Source organism: Castor canadensis, chromosome 9 (genome assembly GCF_047511655.1).
Source record: "Castor canadensis chromosome 9, mCasCan1.hap1v2, whole genome shotgun sequence".
Lineage (NCBI taxonomy): Eukaryota > Metazoa > Chordata > Mammalia > Rodentia > Castoridae > Castor > Castor canadensis.
Window position 1 is genome coordinate 34,900,124 of NC_133394.1, and position 21,670 is coordinate 34,921,793.

General features: G+C 33.2%; 1 protein-coding gene across 3 annotated transcripts in view; it reads left to right on the forward strand.

The window, feature by feature from the left end:
- The window catches only part of Bank1 (B cell scaffold protein with ankyrin repeats 1), a 297,267-nt gene that overhangs the window by 38,110 nt on the left and 237,487 nt on the right, over nucleotides 1–21,670 (forward strand). The gene's annotated exons all lie outside the window — the stretch shown is intronic.

Below are 21,670 nucleotides of genomic sequence, written 5' to 3' on the forward strand. Positions count from 1 at the left end.
GGGGATGCTGTGGTCAACTATTTCCCTGGTTTTTTCAACCTACCCATTCCCAGTTGAAGGCTGGGAGCCTTCAACTTCCAATCTTCCAGTCTTTCATCCCCTGTAGGGAAAAGGTACAGCTCTTACCTTATATTAGCCATATCAGGTATTAAAAGTTTTTCCTTGGGCAAGCATGTTGGCTTATGCCTGTAATCCTTACTTGAGGGGAAGAGATAGGAGGATCAAAGTCCAAGTTCAGCCCAGACAAAAGTACAAAACCATATGTGGTAAAACAGACAAAAGCAAAAGGACTGGAGAGTGACTCAAGTGGTAGAATACTTGCCTAGGAAGTGTGAGGCCCTGAATTCAATCCTCAGTATTGCCTAACTAACTATCTAGCTAACTAACTAACTAATTAAAATAAAAAAAAATAAAATTGGTCCATTTTCTTGGAGCATTTGAGTATGTATCTAGGTTTTTTGGCGATCCCCTCACTCACTGGGAGTGCCTCTCCTGCAGTTCATTAATGTGATCAATATTGACTCTTCTTCATGTACCCAACCTACATAAACTCATACTGTTGGGCTTATGGCTTCCTCCTAAGTTTTCCGTGGTTAGATCACTCTGAGATAGTTCTGGCTCGATGTTTCTGCCACTTGGCCTGTATCTGTCTGTAAAACCGTGTTTATCTTTTGTCTGGCCACATAAAGCCATTCTCATCTTATCAACCACCATCCTGCCCTCAGAGCAGCAATGCAGCCAGAGTTCGGTGCTTTCATTATTCCCAACATGAGCTCCGCACAAATTTTGGAGTTCTATGATCAGAGGAAACACACACCAATACAAATGGTTTGTGGAAGCCCTTCCACAAAAAAAAAAAAAAAAGTAATAGCTATCACTTTTCCTCTGTGGGAAAACAACTCCTTTAAAAAAAAAATCTTCTTATTTTCCAGTATTATAACCTTTTCAGATCCAATACTTTTTGAGCCCTGTTTTAGTTATTTATTATTGCACAACCAGTTTCTCTAACACATAGCAATTTAAAACAATAAATAAGGATGATATCATAGTTTGTGTGGTTCAGGAATCAGGGAAAGGCTTAGCTGGGAGGTTCTGGATCACTGGATCAGAACCTCATGTTATACAGGGTATAACAGGAGGTTGCTGTCAGCTGTGGAGACCTGCAAACATCTGAAGGCTCCACTGGGGCTTGGGGATTTGCTTTTAATGGGACTTACACCGTTGGCGATTTCCTTTATTATCATAACATCTCATTTGACCAAAGCTCACTTCTAACAGACTCTTATTTTTTTATTGTTGTGCTGGGTAGGGGTACATTGTGGCATTTACAAAAGTTCTTACAATATATCAAATATTTATTTCTGAATTCCAGCACATTCAAAAGCGTTTATCTCTTGCCTTACACTTGATGTTCATTATGACTGAGGACAGTATTACTCTTGTTCTTTTTTCCTATTATTACAGAATTCAGAAAATTTTAATTTTCTTGGCTGATTGAAGGATTCTTCACCTATGAATGAAGTCCAGTGATTTCACTAGAACATTATTTTAGTGCTGCCTGCTGTGGATTATTTTACCTAGGGACATGCTTTCTGTTTTTATCTTTTCCCCAAAATGTTATTTCAAGTCTTTTATTTTGGGAGCAATTCCTTTATTTTTACCTAAATATTTTCTTTGTCGTTATTTATATGCATATGCATGTATGATTTTGTTCCCTGTGATACATTCTACCATCTCTCTAATTCTTTCTGACTCTATTAATATCTTTTCTTATTCTCTTGGTTTGCATTATCACTTTAACTCTTGCTACCTTGTTTTCAGTAATCTCACTTCCTCTTTTATCACTTCTGATTTCCCTTTCACTTTTATTGTTCTTTTGTTTTTTTCCATTATACCATGTGGTTGAGCACTTCTACCACTTAATCTTGTTTTGCTTCCCTCTGCCTAACACCTTGCATTTCTGTACTGTACAATTGCTTAAAAATCATGATGGCTATTCATTACATTTTGAAAATTCATGGTGTAATGTTTGGCCCCAATTTTCATACTCGTTTGTAACAACATGTTTTTATTTTGTGCTCTAAAGTTACATTGATTTTCTTTTCTCTCTCTACTCTGCCTCTTTCTTTTAGTATTTTTCAAGTACACTAAGGTTTGTTTGAATGAAAAAAGTTATAATTGAAAAATTGTAAGAGTAATTGTATGCTGCTTTTTCCCCCTGAGGCAGAACACTGAAGACTTATAGCAAAATTTTGGGTGATTCTTTATACAGTTTAACTGGTGTCACAATTACGTAAAAACTTTGAAGAAATACCTCTTTGCTGTTTTAGTTTTGCTTTTATGATGAGCATGTTGGGATGGCTACAGAAGGAATATTTTGCTATACCATCAAATTATATTCCTTTTCATATTTGATAGGAGAAAAATTTACACTTTCTATTCAATATAGTACTATGTTGAAGACAATGATTAGCTGTCATCTTCCCACATTTTAAGTTTTAGACTCTGATTTTTCAGAGTAACTTAGATGTACCAAATGGAAAAAATATGAACATGTTGTGTGGAAAGGTGTTCACATATGACATGTTTCTACAAGGTACATGAATGAAACCAGAAGGTAGGCCTATAAACAATTTCTAAGTCATCCATAATGTAACTTTTATATATGACTGTGTCCTTTGACAAAATTGAACCTAATTGCTGTAGTCTAGTCAATAATAATTTTGCTTTAATAAAGTGCTGAAGTGATGCTAAATCATTTTAGGTTTCATATTGCCATTCATGTTGAATACATAGGCTGGTTTTCAAAATTGAGAGCAGCATAAAATGGATAAAATGGGACAAAAGATGTGGAACCCGATTTTTACTGTCCCTTTTTTACTCTCCTCTATTCTACAGAGAAATCACACAAAGAATAAAGGAAATCTTTTATTCAGAAACACGCTATGGTAAAGAGAATAAGAATGCCAGGAAAGTCATGAGAGTAATTAAATGTTAAATATATTTGCATAGACAAAGAAAAATCAGAGGAAATTTTACAAAACTTAATGAAAAAGAAAGATATTTTATAATTAATCAAGGATCTTGTGCAGAGTTTTTAATATTAAAAAGCTAAATAGTAACTTAAGTTTCAGTTGAGTATTTTATTTCCTATTAAAGAATTAAGAAAAGTAAATTTTGTATCTCCTTTATGTTCAAATTGGGAATAACACAAAGCCATACATGTTTCTATCTTTCTGTGTATTTTATAACCACTTTGATAACATTTCTTCCTTTTCTTCTATCTTCTACTTATTTATTTATTTTTGGTTCCTTACTAAATTTTCTCCTTCTAGTCTTTTCATCTATGTAGGTTTGATACAACATTGTTTATATGTAACATCAATAATCGGATTTCAAAGTCACATGAAATCAACTAGTATTTTTGGTATCACCATTCTGAGCTTTTGTTCCACCATTAAGAGAAAAATGCTTTTCCTTTTCTGTGATGATAGCGCATTGTTGGGCTCTGTCCTTCCTTGCTCTTAGTTCTTAACCCATTCACCTTTTGCTTCTGATCATTCAGGCACTCTGGTTTGTTCTGAGTTCCCTTCACCCACAGTTTTCTCCAGAGTTGATGTTCTTACATCTTCTTCATTGTCTAGTGATGGAAAAAAGTGCTACTTTTTCATGATGAAACTTAACATTTAAATTTTGTTTTTATGCTACTAAACCAAGGACTTCAGTGTATTAGTTTTATTAAATCTAAAAGAAGCAGCTTAAAATGAAGAGTAGCAATCTATCAATAGTTTTGGAAAGGCTATATTTTTCAGAACCTAAAAAGTTATTACAACTCTCTATAATATTTAGTTCTACGTGTTTTTTAAACTTAACTTCTAAACTTTAGAAATTTTATGAATAAAGATAAACATGAGATTTAATATATCTTTTTTGTTATTGACTTCTAAATTTTGTTTTATGGTCAGTGAATATTGTTATTCAGATGGTTTGAAATTTATGGACTTTTTATGGCCTGATATTTGATCATTTAAAAATGTTCCATGTGTGCTTGAAAAGGATACTTGTTTTCCACATTTAATTTGTATGGTTCTTCATGGCCACTGGTTCATGGCTGTTACTTACATCCTGTACTTTTTACATTCATGTATTTTGAACTACCTTTGTAAATTTGCTCGATCTTGAAATATTAAGAATTTCTTATAAGTGGCATGCAGTCTGATTTTAAAACCTCAGACTCACAATATTAGTCTTTTTAAGTGTATAATTTAATCAAGTTATGTTGGTTGTGACACCTGATATGGGTGTTTTCCATTCTACTGTCTTATTTGAGGCTTTCCATATGTTTCAGTTTTTTCATGTTTTTTGCCATAATCATTTTTTGTTTTCTTTTGGATTAAGGATCTCTATTTATTCCATTTATATTTTACTTCTATTCTTTCAGTGATGTCCTAGACATTTTAAGATATTTATTTAATTTAGCAGTCAAATTAACATTATTAGTATGTTTTATTCTTTTGAAAAAATAAGTTCCTATAGTACTTAAACCAATTATTTCCTTTTCCAGGACAATTATTCCAGCTTGCTCTTTTTTGTTTTTCATATTTATATAATCAATATTTGTTTACCTAAAATGATAATATTTAAAAGTTTTCTTTGTATGCTCTTGTTTCTTGTACCTCAGATGCTTCCGCTAGATCAATCCTCTTTGGTAAACTTCCATTTTCCAATCTGATTTGTGTAAAAACATTATTTTCATCACTGAAAGATAGCTTCACTGATTGTAGAAGCCTGGTTATATTTTTTCAGTCCTTGAAAATATTCCATTCTCTTCTCATTTCTATTGTTGCTGTTGAGAAGTGTATTGATACTCATTTCTGTGTAGGCAAGCAGCTTTTTCATTGGCTGCTACTAAGATCTTTCTATGGCTTTCTTCATTTTTTAATACTTCTAGACATTACTTTCTTCACTTATCTGCTATGTAATTATTTGTGTTTTTTAGATCTGAGATTTCATGTTTTGGTAAGTTGAAGAATGCAGAGTCATTACCCTTTGTGTGGTCTTCCTCCTCTCTTCCCCTTCCATAATGACCTGGGTTGTAGACTAGGCCCATGCAAACCTATCTCTCTCTGTGTATTTCTTCCTCATCTTTCATACTTGCCCTCTCTTTGTCCTTCTTGTTTCACTGCTCTTAATTTCTTCATTCTATATTTTGGATATGATATTTGTTTACTATTTCTATTTTCCATTGAAAATCATTGAGTTCCTAATTCTAGTTATTACATACTAGTACGTTTGTCATTTCTAATAGCTCCATTTGGATGTTTTACGAAAGCCTGGCCCATTTCAATAACCTTTGATTTCTTCACAGCTTTGTTTTCTTTATTCCTTTATTAACTTAACACTGACTTATAGTCTTTTTTTCTTAAAATCACAGTAGCATGTGGATTTTTGGCCTGATTCTCTGATGGTCATTTTTGTCTGTTTATTTGTTATAGTATTTTTTCATTGTAATTGATGTAGCCAGGAATTTTAACCATGGAAATCCTGTCAGGCTTGATTTCAGTGGATTTGCTAAAAGATTTAGGCTATGTTTTGCCAAGAAGTTGAATTTCCATCTGAAATCACTTAAAACTAAAAGTTTGGCTTGCAGTTTGGAGCAAGTAGTTTTTTGTTTGTTTGTTTTTATTTTTTTTTCTTTTTCTTTTTGGTAGACTCTGTCCAGGTCCTACACCATTATTCATTTCCTTAGTTGGAAAATCTCAAGAGACAAATCATTCTATTTTCTATTCTACCCAGAGCCAAGGCTGAGAAAACCATTCTTTTTGTAGGTTTGCACATTCCTGATTGTAGGAAGACATCTTTGCTTATGCTCTCATTCCCCTGTGTAGTGGGTAAGGAGGTTCTAACAACCCAACATGATTGGGATTGTCAGATTAGTTGAGAGCAAGCATGGGCTCCAGTGTGCTCCCCAAACAGTAGGAATTTGTGCTTACTTCTTTTTTTTGTCTTCTGAGAAATTTTTTTCTTTAACTTTAGTTCATTCATGCATGAGTGATTATTGTTATTATTTCTAGTAGTTTAGGTTTAATATAGAAGGACTAGTTGTTCTGAACTGTCTGTGTTATGTTTCTATAAAGAGTAACTTGAGAAACAAGGAGTATCACACGGACTTTGAAAAATTAGAAATTTCAGTTAATCAAGATCTCAGGCAAGCATTGAGACATGACTTTTGTAAGCCTTTGATCCAAACAATAAAATCTGCCTTTTCTCTTTGTTTCATTGTCACATGCTTCATTTTCATATTTTCATTGTCATAATCTACTATTCAAATAAAACATCTAAAAACTTTTAGTGGACTGATAGTGTAAAATTTTTATCCATTTCAGTTTAAAAGAAAACAAATGTTTTTAAGTAATTTTGGAGTGGTGTAAATAAAAATTATTTTTTATAAAAAAATTCCAATGGAAAAAGAAGTTATATTGAAATGTATGCGAGAAAGGGATTCCTTAGACACTGTGAGACTTAATCGCTTTTTCAAAATAAATCATCCATGGTTCTGTTTAATGTATAATGACCATGATTTACCTTTCCCATCATCTGTGAGTTTCAAAGATAAGTACGCTCATTTCATTACAGGAAAAAAGTGATTTAATAAGATCTCATATTTTGTTGATAAGCACAGCACTGCTGTAAGTAGTTGAACTCAGAATCATGTCAGAAAAAACCCTAATTTTCCAATAGTGAAACTTAAAATGTAGGAAGACTTACGATTTAGGTGCATAACAACAGCAAATTAGAAATAACAGCATATGGCACATTAATTAAATTGCAATACTGGTATGTTTCCATTGCAAATTGCCATCCTGCAGTATCTTTTGGGGAAGCCTGTTATATATAGTACTTTAGTATCCTATATCCCAAATAATAAATGTACTTGGATAGGATTTTTGCTAACTATCTTCATGCTGTGTGCTGGCTTTTGGGCGCATGTGTTTGGGGGAAAATGGTGGCATAAAATCTACTTGTAAATGGTAAGTTTACTTTTAACTTTACTGCGTATTCATTCTTCTAATGCCCTCTCCTCCAACTCAATGAGTTCTGAAAAAGTTGAGGCAGGAGAACCCATACTATAAAATGATAATATAGTGGGAAAAAAGTGCTGCAGATAAATTTATAAATGCCTAAATTATTAATAGATTAAACAAATAACAACATGAAGTTCATTACAAGTTTCAACAAATCTTCAGTCAATTACAATGAGCAGTAGGTGAAAACATTACAGAAAACAAAACCTATGAATAAATGTTTTTTTGACAATTAAAACTGCCTGTTTAGATCATTTCTGGCTGATTTTACTGCATAATTGTTTTTTATCAGATTAGAAGGAAACTTTTGAGTAACCATTGTCTAGACACACCATTTTAGTAAGGTTTGTTATTCATGAAAATGAGATGATAAAAATTACTCTAGAAACAATCAGTTATTTGTTTAAATTACTCACGTTTTGGAGTATGTGACAACATGGACAAATACTGTGAGACTACAGAAAAATGTATTTCATTGTGAAAAACAGATGGCGATTTCAGTGGCAACAATGTTAAGATTCACATGTAGGTATTCTTGTATAAAATAGATAGGTTATTTCTCAACAAAATAATCCCCTGTTCCACCCATTTTCCTGCAAATGACATAATTTCTTTATATTTATATCTGAATATTTCTCCATTGCATACAAACCACATTTTCTTTGTCCATTCATCTGTTGATGGGCACCTAGGTTAATTCCAACATGACAGGAGAAGGGAGGGGGATAAGTGAAGGTGACAGGGGTGAATACAATAAAAGAATACAACAGAAGAACATAGTATGCAAGTATGAAATGTCATCATGAAACCCATTGTTTTGGGCTTCAATTTTATTTTAAATAAAGAAAAAAGAGACTGGAGAGGTAGCCTGAGCTAAGTGGAATCTGAAGCATTTTTCTTGTTTATGTGGAGTTTGAATTTTTAACTGCAAAGCATGGGCTTCAAAGCTCTTTCAAACACGAGTAAGACAAAACCAAACAACGGCTTCAGATGGTTGCTCTAATATTATGGCTTTGAAGGAATGACTGCAATGCCTGGGCAAGGATTAGCTACTGCAGTGTTGTCAGAGAGACATGATGAGGGCCTGAATTAAGCAATTAATTCATAGATCATGAAGGACAAATTAGGACTCTGCTTAGAGGATAAAATAAGCAAGTTATAAAGGCATATTAGATGTATAGAGGTGAAAGACAGGAGGAAGATGAGGATGTCTCTCAGATTTCTGTATTTGAGCCTCTTTTTTTTTTTTTTTTTTTTGAGAAAGGGTCTCACTATGCACTCAAGGCTACCCTAGAACTCATTACATAGTCCAGTCTGGCCTAGAATACCCTATCATTCTGCTCTGCCTCCTATGCGTTGGGATTACAGATGTACACCACTGTGCCTGGCCTGGGACCTCATTTTTGGGCTAAGACACTTCTCCCTAAATGTGGCTTAAAATATTATCTCTAATCAGAAAATTTCAAATCTAGATTAAAAATTCTCAGATATTTTGTTCCCCAAATAACCTTTGTAAAAGATGCTGAGGAACTCAAAGAGCTCATGTTTGTATCAGTTAAAGCTATTGATTTTTTATCATGCCAGAAACTAAAATGTAGAGCTTTTAAAACTACTTACTAATTCACTTAAAATAATAAACCTGTTGCATGTTAACATATGTTGTACTTTCTATGTAAGGACTGTATTTTCAAAAACAAAAATTAAGGGCTGGGTGCAGTGGTTCATGCCTAATCCTAGCTACTTGGAAGGCAATGATCAGGAGGAATGCAATTTGAGGCCAGTCCAGAGAAAAAGTTAGTGAGACCCCCATCTCAACAAATAAGTCAAGCTGAAGTGGTTCATGTCTGTAATCCCAGTTATAGGGGAGGCATAGATAGGAGGATTGTAGTTGAAAGACAGTACTTGGGAAAAATGTAAGACTCTGAAAACACAAAGAAGAACTGAGTGTGGTAGAGTGCCTGTCTAGTGGGCATAAGACCCTTTATTCAACAGCCCCCCCAAAAAACAGTGAGAAAAGTAGCATTGACTTACATTTTTGCAAATCTTTGAATGTGTGGTTTAATGGAAAGTCAATTAGATTCTCATATGTCTTCTGCAATGTGTTGCTCTTTGGTGGTAGTGAGGTTTGAACTCAGGGCCTTGCACTTGCCAGGCAAATGCTCGACCACTTGAGCCACACCTGCAGTCCTGCAATGTGTTGTATATGAATAAAATCCTGCTTCATCCTAATATACAGATAGTAAGAGACAAAATACTTTAATAATACACCCAAATGCAGCAGGTGATAGTGTCTTAAGCTTAATTGCAACATGTCCTCTTAAAATTGTATCTTTTTTTGTTCTTTAGCCTATCTTGTACTTTAGATGGCTCTTTTATCCATGCGTACTTATACAGCATCATAGATTGATCACTTGGAAAATATTGGTTTACTGAATAATGTACGTCTTCTAAATATTAACATGTTTTGTTATATAACATCCCTAAATCCCATTAATTAATTTAACCACTGATCTAGTCAGAAAGTATTACATATTGAGAAACTCTCAAGCTCATAGTGGGTGTGTAAGTCTTCTAAAATTCTGTTTTTTGCTTAAAAATACAATTTTTTCTCACCGGAAACAAATATTATTAGGTTTCCTTAATGTGACAAGTTCACTTCATTCACCTTCAAGAAAATGTCTGCTAGTCCCCAAGTCTGATTAACCATAGATTTTTCTGTTTGTTCTTTGCTCTTTCAAACCAGCCTAATGACTTGTTTGGCAGAAACTCAAAGACTTGCAAGTGTGGTTTTTCTTAAGCTAACCACTGAACTTTGAAATTTCCTAGCAGTGCATTCTGCATGCTGCCACATAGAATATGTCATAAACTGGACATTCTGTTCTTCACAAAATGCAGCAATTAGGACCCAGCACAGCTGAATAAAATAGACAACATGTGTGAAACAATCAGCATTTTCAGATACTGAACATCAGGCAGTTTAGGAATAGTACTCTTGAGAAAGGGAAAATAAGTAAGATAAGTCCTACAGTTGCCCCCATCTATACTTTCCAGGGTCACAACACAGGAAAGGGGGGATGTGGCCAGTAGCTTGCAAGAGTTCAGGCTGTGGAGGTAAAAGACAGCAACTAGAAGGCAACTAGAGTTTAGAGGTAGAGTACTGCAGAGCAGTTCGCGTGATTAAGATTCAGTCCATATAAGCATATAAGGAAACTACTCAAATTCAAGGAAAGAAACTTCCTGCGGAGCAGAGGAACACTCAGATGCTCACTCAGGGCTAGGAATAGTTTGTGTCACCAGTAGCAAGAGTGGAAAAACTTCATTATCCAAAAAGCATTAAGTGAGATACTCAGAAAAGTATTGCCTGGGAAGTGGGGACAAAATTAGCACTGGATTATGTATTCTTCTGACCTCACCTACTAAAATTTGAAAGCAAGCTTTAAAAGGATCAAACTACTTTCAAGTAATATCACTGAATCCAGGCACAAAGCTAAAGAATATTACAGAAATACAACTCCCAAGAAGTTAATTCTATGTCTGCAGTAAATCAAAAATTATTCAGGATTCAAAGAAGCAGGAGCATTTTACTTGTAACCAGGACAAAAATCAACCATAACCGACTTCATAAAGGGATGAACCATTAATATACACAACAATATGGACAGGCCTCAAAATAATTAAGCTGGGTTGAAAGATGGCAGAAACAAATGAGAACATATTCTATGATGCTTGAAAACCCAAAGAAATCCATTATGAGAGAAAGCAGATCAGTGTTTGCCTGGTGTTCAGGGTGTGGTGCAAAGGAATAGGAAGGAGCAATTATAACCATACCAGAGGGAAATTTGGAGATAAGAGACGTGTTTATGATGGTGATGGATGTAGATATATGTCTGTTTAAACATGTATGTGTCAATTAAACATCAATGAACTTGTAAACAAATTCAAGGGTAGAAATTTAATCAAGTGATTTTTCACTGCTTCATCAGGGACACTCATATAAAATTACCATTTGTTTAATTTCAATTTCATGACGGTTAATAGCACAGTTTGGTTCCCCTGTCTTTTTGTCATGCTGAGGGGACACCTGTTTTACTCCCCATCACTTTTGGAGCATATTATGCCGATTACACTTTGGTGTATTGTGAAAATTATTTCAACCTCATGGACCCATCAATCATTGTTGTAGTCTACACTTGTCCCTCTAGACTTCACATTGTTTATTTTCACCTCTTGATTTGCTAAATCATTGTTTTCACCTGCCTTGCTCTCTTAGTCCTATTTATGTGTTCCATATTTTAGTTTTAAAGGCACCACTATATCCCTGTTATACCAGAGACATTATAGAGCCCTTCTCTTTCCCCATTCAATTAATTTCTCTGCCTTAGAATTGTCTCTGTTTTCATCTATTGACTTAGGTCCTCATCTGTTCTTTCATAGTCTACTACCAGAATCTCCCATGTGATGGCTGATGTCTTTATTCTCTTCTCTTGTTTAAAACACACACTAGATTAGGGGGTTTTATACTACCTACAGAAAAAAAAAATCAAAATACCTAAGAGCAGCAGACAGAGCCTCTCATAGTCAATTATTATGTGAAATACATTTAAATTAGATCAGAATTGTTCACTAATTTAGACAATAATTAACCAGTTGTAATAAGAAAGGTGTAATGATAACAGTATATTTAGGACAAAGGCCAATAGAACTGTTTTTGTACTTCTAGAATTTATTAAAGTTTGAAAAATTATTAGCTGCCAACTTTAACATTCAGAGATTGAATATCTGCTTTTTTCTTTGTCTAAGAAACTAATAGTTCATTATAACTTCAGAATTCCAATTAAAATGATGGATTATTTGAAAAGTATATTACTCAAAAAGTCCTAATTATGAATGTGAGCTGAGGTTTATGATACTCTACAGAGGGTTTTATTTTGCCCCAAAGAGCGTCTGCACTCTGCATAATTTAATAAAGTAGCTCAAAATTGTTCTGAAGCTATAAAGATTGTGGTTTCAATGCCTTATCTTCATTTTTGATGCATGTTTGACTTTTTAAAAAGAGAAATATAAATTTTAATCAATTTACTTTTTATATCTATTTTCCTTATTTTTGTTTTATTTTCTATTTTATTTCAATTTCTACATATCTTTAGGGGTGGGTTTTATATATATATATATATATATATATATATATATATATATATATATGAGAGAGAGAGAGAGAGAGAGAGAGAGAGAGAATGATATTCACATACCAAAATTGTTAGAAGTTTGTAGTCTTAAACATCAGAATATAATTGTGATTTGTTTGTTGCTAATAAAAGTGAATGCATTTGCTCAGTGTATTTTGAGTTGTGTTGCAATGGCATCCTGTACAGTGCTCTGGGTAACTTTCAGCCACATTCAAATTGTGATTATTGTGCCACCTTTCCCAGATTGCTACCAATTCCACTTTCCTATTATTCAGCACTAATGTGCTATTTAATTAGTAGCTATCTTAGGTTATTCTTTGCTATTTGAAAATACCCACCTCCCCTTAGACAATGTTTGCTTCATCTTTGCAAATCTGGTATTCCTTTTCATGGTTTAGTTTCACACAGGATATGGTTGGGCTTTTCTGAACATTAACTCTAGTATTAAAAGGAAGAACCTATGTAGAGTCAGCCCTTGATACTTGCAGGGAATTTGTCCCAGGAACTCTATGGATACCAAATCTGAAGATGCTCAGTCCCTTTTGTAAAATAGTGTAGCATTTACATATAACCTACACTCACCCTCCCATATGCTTTAAATCATCTCTACTTTACTTGTTATACTTAATACAATATAAATGCCATAGAAATGGTTGTTAAATTATATTCTTTAGGGAAATTTTACCAATGATCTGTGTTTGATTTAAACACTCTTTGCTCTAGATGGCTGTCAAACATTTGCTAATCTCGATAATTATTTTCCTATTCAGACATTTTGAATTTTGTTTTCTTAACATTGCTAGTATTTTCTCCTCCACACTTAAATTCATGCTTGAAGATAAGATAAAGGAAAACAACAGAGCAGCTAACAGCTTGATACACAAAATGTACCTGATGCTGTTTTACTGTGTCTTTGTATTTCACATAGGGAGCAGAATGAGAGGCCTGAATATATTAACTTTATTCCTTACTGAGAAACACAATAGGCAGTTTAAATTCAGTTGTGAAATAAATATTTTTAAAATCAGGCATTTTATGATACCATTAAATGTTCACCTGCACTCATATAATGAGGATATAGATTTTTAACCTTAAATTTTCAAATTACTTTTATTAACACCCCAATATTCCTAAATATTGGGAAAGCTGACTTTTTTAAAATTCTCATTTACAAATTACATAATAGCTGAGTTGGAATAAAATATTTTCCTAGGAATTGTATTTATCAATTAAATTTTTATGGCTATATTTTTTTCTAGGCAATTACAACTTCCTTTGAATTGTAGTAGGAATATTGGGACAGACAGAATTTTATACAAGTCCTCCTCATAAGCTCACTTCATATTTGTGGTTTTTTACTATTAATAGTATCATAATGCTATAAAATATACTTATAGGGATATAAATAATATTCATCCACATCTCTAATAGCTTCCCATATGAAGAAGTTTAACTTATTTAATATTACTTTTTTATTCAAGTACCTTGACAGGAATTCAAATTGACTAACATTATGGAAAATGAGAACATGCATTTTTCAGCCCTGCTTGAATGCCTTTAGCTAGTCTGGAAGTTTATTAGCAAGGGGGATTTGTCTCAACTGCTGTTCCATTATTCACAATGACTAGCACCATATGTGATCATTTTTATTCAACTTTTCAAGTTCTTTACAACTCAAGGCACTGTTTTAGAATATGAGAAGGTGTGGTTCATATCTAATGTGTTATTGTTTCTTAGTGTTTCAAAGCTTTTAATAAGTTAGGTAAAACAAGGTGTACAGTTGCATTTTGTCTACTTACCTTCTAAGATAGATACAGGACTATATAATTTCTAATATTTAACTTTATAGTATATTTGATCTCAGCAAATATATGACACCATCTTTGAATAACTGATAATGATGTTACAGTCCAAATGAAAATATTTAAGGGATTTTTAATGTTTTTCTAATCATAAAAATATGAAAAATGTAGACAATAGAAGCAGGAAAAAAGATGTCACTTAGAATGACAATATCTAGAGTCAATCACTGTTGATATTTTAGCATATTTCATTCCATAGATAAATTCTTATGATGTAGAATATCAGCTATTTGAAAGTTGTTAAATATGTAAATAGAATCATTTAAAAACAAAGTAATGATTTATGGGTTTTTTTATAGTTTTATTATTCATATGTGCATACAATGCTTGGGTCATTTCTCGCTCCCAGCCCTCACCCCCTCCCTTACCACCTACTCTGCCCCCTTTCTCTCCCCCCCTCGATACCTGGCAGAAACTATTTTGCCCTTATCTCTAATTTTGTTGAAGAGAGAGTATAAGCAATAATAGGAAGGACCAAGGGTTTTTGCTAGTTGACATAAGGATAGCTATACAGGGAGTTGACTCACATAAATTTCCTGTGCATGTGTGTTACCTCCTAGGTTAATTCTTTTTGATCTAATCTTTTCTCTAGTTCCTGGTCCCCTTCTCCTATTGGTCTCCATTGCTTTTAAGATATCTGCTTTAGCTTCTCTGCATTGAGGGCAACAAATGCTAGCTAATTTTTTAGATTTATGTTAAAGGAAAAAGCAAAGCACAAATGACAAATATGTGGTTATATTTCAATGAATGTGGAAATTTTTTTGTAGTATTTAAAAATCATCTGAAATGATAGGGCTGGATGTCAAATTTTGCCCTTGGCTCAGGAATAATATATTAACAACTGTTGCATGAGAAAAATTTAAAACTTACCCAAATCAATGTTTCATTCTAATAAAAGATTTCAGTTTGGAACACAGAGTTCAAAATAATGAAACAAAGTGTTAACATATGGAAGCATAGATTCATATGGTTGTGATGACTTTAATTACATGTGCCTGTGCAGTGTACTAATGAAGGGAAGGAAAAATGATGTGTTTCAGAGATAAACTACAAACAGATACACTATTACAAAAAACAGACATTATAAATTATATGAAGATTTTTCTTGTACTTCATAGGAAGAATTTTTTAAACTTTCTTGTAAAAGATTATAGACTAGTTCTAGAGATAAAAGTGTTCACAAACAGCATCTTCACAAATATATTACTTGACAGATGATGAAATTCAGATCCCAAGACATAACAGTTTTATTCAGGACTCGTGGTCCAGAAGTGGAAAAGAATCTGGAAAAAAACTATTTGATTCTGAGATCTGGTTTTTCCCTTCCAAACTCCAATTCTCAAATAGTACTAGAACTTACACAGAGAGCATATTATTTCTTCTCCATTACTTGTTCATGATTAGGATATTCCTTTATCCTTACATTTTTAAAAACTTACCTTCTAACATTCAGTAATGAATTTCCATGAGCCAACCACTGTTCTAAGAACTTGAGAAGGATCTTCATTACTTACTGATAATGATTCCACATTCATCATTATAAAAAAAGTCTTTTTCTCTAGCAGTGGACACCAATCCAACAACATAAACCACCCCCCTAGGAATTCTTTGTAAAATAAAACATTCTTGTGAGAAAATTTAGTGTGCAACAAGAACTGATAAGCATTCTCAGTTACAAATAAACTGCCACTTACATGTAAATTAGTAATCCTAACTAGAGCATCAATTTAATGTCAAACAAGTTATAATCTTATGTTATGGCAATAATTAATGCCTTAGACATTTTCTCTGTAAGTTTGGACCATATGCTGTTTTTAACAGCTCTAAAAAGTTTGTGTCTTTTATTTTCTAAGATATTCCTGTGATTAGTTGACTATCATATGCATGGATAATATAACTGTGGATCTAAAAACAGTATTGTGTAGTGATCAAATTTCCCTGAAGTCTGACTAGCTGAGTCTTCTCCTAAGTCCACTAACCAGCAATGTGGCTTTGGAATGATCAATTTATTGCTCAAAATATTACTTTCCTCATTTAAGATGCAACCCCCTTTCCTTGCACTCCCTATCAGTCTTTCTAGCTTTAATTTGCTTCTCAGCACTTAACAGCATCTTCTATACTGCACATTTCACTCATGCATTATTTGCATCCCACAGATGTTTGTATGCAAATTATGTAAGGGAAGGCCCACTGCAGCAGCCTTAGCATCTTAAGTGGCACCCGGCACATAGATAGTTGGCAAATACTTGCTTAAAGAGTAAATGAATTAATCTTTATAGTGAGGAAGTTATTACCTACCTTGTGGAAATGCTAGAGTGTTATCTGCATTAATGTATAGGAATCAATGAGCACACTTGTTATATAATTACTATTCAGCAGTCGTTAGCTGTTATAAATATTCCTGAGGACATTTGTTTATAAAATAAGGCTATTCATTTTATTTATATCAAATCCCTAAAAAGTTCTTTTCCTTTTACATAAGGAAATGATTATACCTTCCCTTTCACTTGCTCAGTTAGAAGTTATCATTAGTAAAACATTCTTGACAGTACCTTAAGCCTGGCCTTGCTACAATGGGAGGAGAGAGACCAGGCTTTAGAGCTACTAAATATAATACAGTCATTCACTGAAGATTTGAGAGAAACTCAAGTCCAGTGTCAAGGACATGGAATGTAAACAGAAACATAACATTATTTTAATCATTCATTCATGGTAGTAAAAACAACACAAAATGACCCAGTTCTACTGGTCCTTACACATAGTTAATTTCAATGTACAGTCTCTTTTTTTTTACTCTTTCCAAGGACAGGGACTCTAAATTTTAGACATTCCAGAATATGTTATCTTGGACTCTCTGTTCTTTCTAGGATTTGGTTCATGTCCTCTGAGTATCTTCACACCTTTCCTTTCAGCACAGTCACTCCCCAGGTTCTCCCTGCTCCATGGCTGAAGCCTTCTCTGCTGAGCCAATGAGATTGGGCTACTTTTACTTTCCTACAGGATACCCTAGTGTACTTTCTGGCAGGCTATCACACTAGGATCCATATTTATGTGTAAAGACTTCTAGTATACTGAAATCAGTACCAGACATGGAAACATTAAAGTTGCCAGTCATTCCCTAAGTTGTGTGACAATTATAGAAAGGTCTTCCTAAAGAGAGGTTGAACTTCTTTCCCCTCTTAGTTCACTTCTTCCAACTTTATCTCCTTGATGTATTTCCCACCAAAAAGTAGTAGTCTATTCATTTTACAAATAACTGCTGAGTGCCTGTCAGGTTCAAGAATGGACAAAATTATTAATTCTTCAGTATCACAGAGACTGCAGAAAGGAGTGACGAGAGCTTAGTTCCAATGACCAGAAGCTCTCTCTGTTCTTCACCACTTCTGAGGAGGACAACTTAAAGCCCTAACAAGCATTTGTCTTTACCTTAACAACTAATATGGTTTGGGTATTTTTAGCCAAGACATATATATATCTATCTATACATATGTAATATATATATTATATATTTCATAGATATATATGCATACATACACAGATATGTAAATTTATATACTATATATGCTAATCATTGAAAGTATACATATATGTATATCATCTATGATATATTACAAATATATAATTTTTTATATTTGATAAATATGTGTATATGTATTTGTATTGGTATCTTAAAATATGAAGAAATAGCATATGTGATTTAGAAATAGACATAACTTGTATATATTATGTATCTATACTCATGTTCTAATGGTATAGAAATGTATATACTTTGAATAAATACATAATTTTTATATACAAACATACAAAAATTATTTATGTATACACATAGGCACACACCTAATACAAATTGATGTCTTCCTAACTACCTTATAAAATGCATAAAAGCTTATTAGAAAAAAATAAACTCAACTCATTTTCTAAATACTATTGAAGTTTTATTTTCTTCCCAAAGGACATAATACTCTTATCATTTATTTACTTTGGAAATTTTTAAAATTTCCTTTTGAATGTGCTACTTTTGGTTCTATTGTCTTATTGCTAGGTCAATTGTATCTGCTATTTTTAAAAATCTAACCCTGAAGGGTACAAAGTACTGTATTTTTCTCAGATCTTTGAAAAGTGTTAGAAGAGGAATAAAATATTCTATTTGAATAAACAACTTATGCAGGAGGATCAGTTTCTAATTCACAGAATTTAAAAATTGTCCAGAGATAGTTTTGAATGGTTGACAGAAATTCACTACTCCATCTTTGAAAACAGATTAGTTTTATGTCTTCAAAATAAAAAACAATGTATGCAGAAACCTTGATAAGATGCAAAAGGCCACTGGAATATAAAGTATTCTTGTTATACATAATAGTATAAATACATATAAGATCATCCTATTTTAGTTTTCTAAAATTTCCATTTGTGTGTTTCAAGGAAAAGCTAGAAACATACATTATGGGAAAGGTAGTTGTGTTTTTATAAGAGATAGAATTCTAAATGATTTTCTTTAATCTTTTCCTTTATTTATGTGTTCTAAATGATATATAATAAATATTTATTACTTATGAAAAAATAAACTTACTTAGGGAAATATAATTGCTACTATCCTCTCATCCAGTAAAAATGAATGATTTCATGCACATTTTATCTCATTGAAAAAAGTAATATTTATGAGTTTTTGAAAGTCTAAAGTATATTGAAAAGATGAAGGAGACATTTAAATGACTTTCATTCCTACCTCTCAGAAATAGTCACAGCTAACGTACAGTGATTGTTCATCATATATATTGTATATAACATAATATTTACATACATACACACATGTGCATCTATGAATCCATGTATCTATATGAATACACATTGTTATCTATAATTTTTACTAAGCTAATATTATAGAAAATTGTCTTGTGCTATTACACCCTCATATTTAACCATACTCAAACTGCATATCTTATGATATCTATTCAAGTCAATCTGTGTTTGTTCTTTCTTAGTTGTAAAGACAGAGAAACAAACTGTTGCTAAATGTCAAGGCTGAGTGTGCATTATGCTCTAGGTAAATTTGAATGGACACTTAAGATAACAAACAGAAAAGTTTTTACTCTATTTGTGAATTATATTTCCCATGTATAATTTAACACTTGAGTTGGAATGACTGCTGTATTCACAAACTATTTCTGTAGCATAGATGTTTCTAAAAAAGTAACCACTAAATGAATACAAAACTTTACATTGTCACTCACTAAGGAAATAACTGCTTTGGGGATTGGCTTGAATAAAATACTTACTGGTTTCCATGTACACACCGCTAGAACCTAAACTAATAAACTTGTAAAATTTGGATCTCTTTGTGAAGTACATTTGTTTCCTTATTTTTTGGAGACATAGCTGCTCGCTTACCTTGAGTAGTGGGCAGTGTTCTGGTCTTTTGTATGACATTAAAACATTGAAAAGCATTCTAGATTCTTCTGCTTAGGCATATTTTATCAGAACAATTGTGAATATATAGAATCATTTACCAAGATTATAAATTTGACAGAAACAATGATGCTCAATGTTGAAATTCCAGTGATATGTTGCAGAACTGTCTAAGTCGTAGTTGGGTATATGAAGTGAAAAAGATTGACATTGAATCTTTTGAAAATTAAACATTCCTATTCATTTCAGTAATGAATCAGTAAAAAAGGAAACTAATATTGTATATTCTAGATGTGGTATATTAGACTTATTGATTTATATAACAGATATTCCTTGATACACAATGGGGTCACATTCTATCAGACTCATAAGTTGAAAATACCTAAGTTGAAAATGCATTTAATACATTTAACTTACTGAACCTCATAGCTTAGTCTACCCTACCTTAAACATACTCAGAAAATTTGTATTAGTTTACAGATGGGTCTTACAAATTGTATAAAAGAGTGGTGAATACATGAGCATCCCAAAACGCTGAAAGAGAACAGACCTCAAGTATCAGTTAAGTGATCCTATGGCTGACTGGAAGATGCCACTTGCTGCCACTGCCCTGCCTCTCAAGAGAGAATTTTATGTGTGTTGCTAGCTCAGAAAGAGATCAAAAGTCAAAAGAGTACACTATTTACTGAATGTGTGTCACTTATATACTATTATAAAGTTGAAAAATCCTAAATTGAAAATCCTAAATTGGAGACTGACTGTAGTCAGAACAATCCAACAAGGAAGACACTATTTATTCCACTAAATGAGCAAATTGAAGCTTATAATGCCTAGTACACTTTCCTCAAAAGTCACACAACAATGCATGTGGTTTTCTCCAGGAATAGGCATATTTTTTCTGTATGAAGTGCTTTTTTCCCACCCCCATATCATTTGTGAGGAAAACGGAATGTTTTGTTCTCTTGTTAACAATTGTTAGACTTTAAATATTGGACATTGAAGAATGTCTTTTCTCACATCAAATCATTACAACAAAATCAGTCCAAATGTGATAAAAATAAAAGATTCCACTTTCTCTCCCCAATATTCACTTAGTCAAGTGTCAGAAAATCTGTCCTTATTTCAATGTGGATTTAATCAATTGTCAAATAATTGCACACAAAATATTTTAAAAATCTACACAAAAAATATACTTTGGGGAAAAGTAAATAGCACTAAAAATATTTGAAAAGCAAATGCGGAACATTAAAAATTAAATATATACCAGTTTCCTCCAATTCATAAAGGAAATTTCATTATTTAACAATGATATGCTATTTTGCTAAGTTTACAATGTAATTTTATTGGTTAAGAAAAGAATACAAAATTGTCTGCTTTAGGATAGCTTTTCATTTTTTCCTAATGCATTTAGTTCAAAGGAGGCAAATCACTTTTATTTCAGAACTTATCCTTTGGAATTACTTGGATCATTTTAATGGCAGAGGTTCATGATGGTGTGATTTATTTCACATGCTATCTACAGAGCTTTATTTCCTAAGTGTTTTTATGTTGTGTGTTGTGACACATAAGGAAAAAACAATATTTGTAACACGGACTGATAGAAAGTGGAAAGTCAGCTGGCCCAGAACTGAAGAGACCATAACCTACCCCCCACCATCTTTTACAGCTCACAGAACTCTGAGGAGCCTGTGGGCTGGACAGCAAGCTTGCACTGGTAGATTCCAGTTTAGCACCTTCCCAAACCCTTGCCCAGAGAACATACATGCCCTACTTTCTCCTTCAGTGTCAGTCTCCTGTTTCATCCTAGCAACTTGTTCTTTAGTTTGAAACTGGAATGTTCTTCATCAACTCAGGCATTGAAGTCTTGGTCACAAGCCTGTGGTGCAGTTGGGAGGACAGAGGACCTTTAGCAGGTGAAGCCTAGTGGCAGGTACTAGGGTTTGCCTTTGAAGGAAACATTGGGTCCCTCACCCTGTCCCCTTGCCTTTGTGCTTCCTGGTTACCATGAAGTGAGCAGCTGCCTCCACCTTGTGCTACCTGCCATTACGTTCTGCTTTGCCAAGGCCCAAAGGCAAGAGGGCCAAGCAACAATGGACAGAAATGCCTTAAATCATAAACCCAAATAATCTTT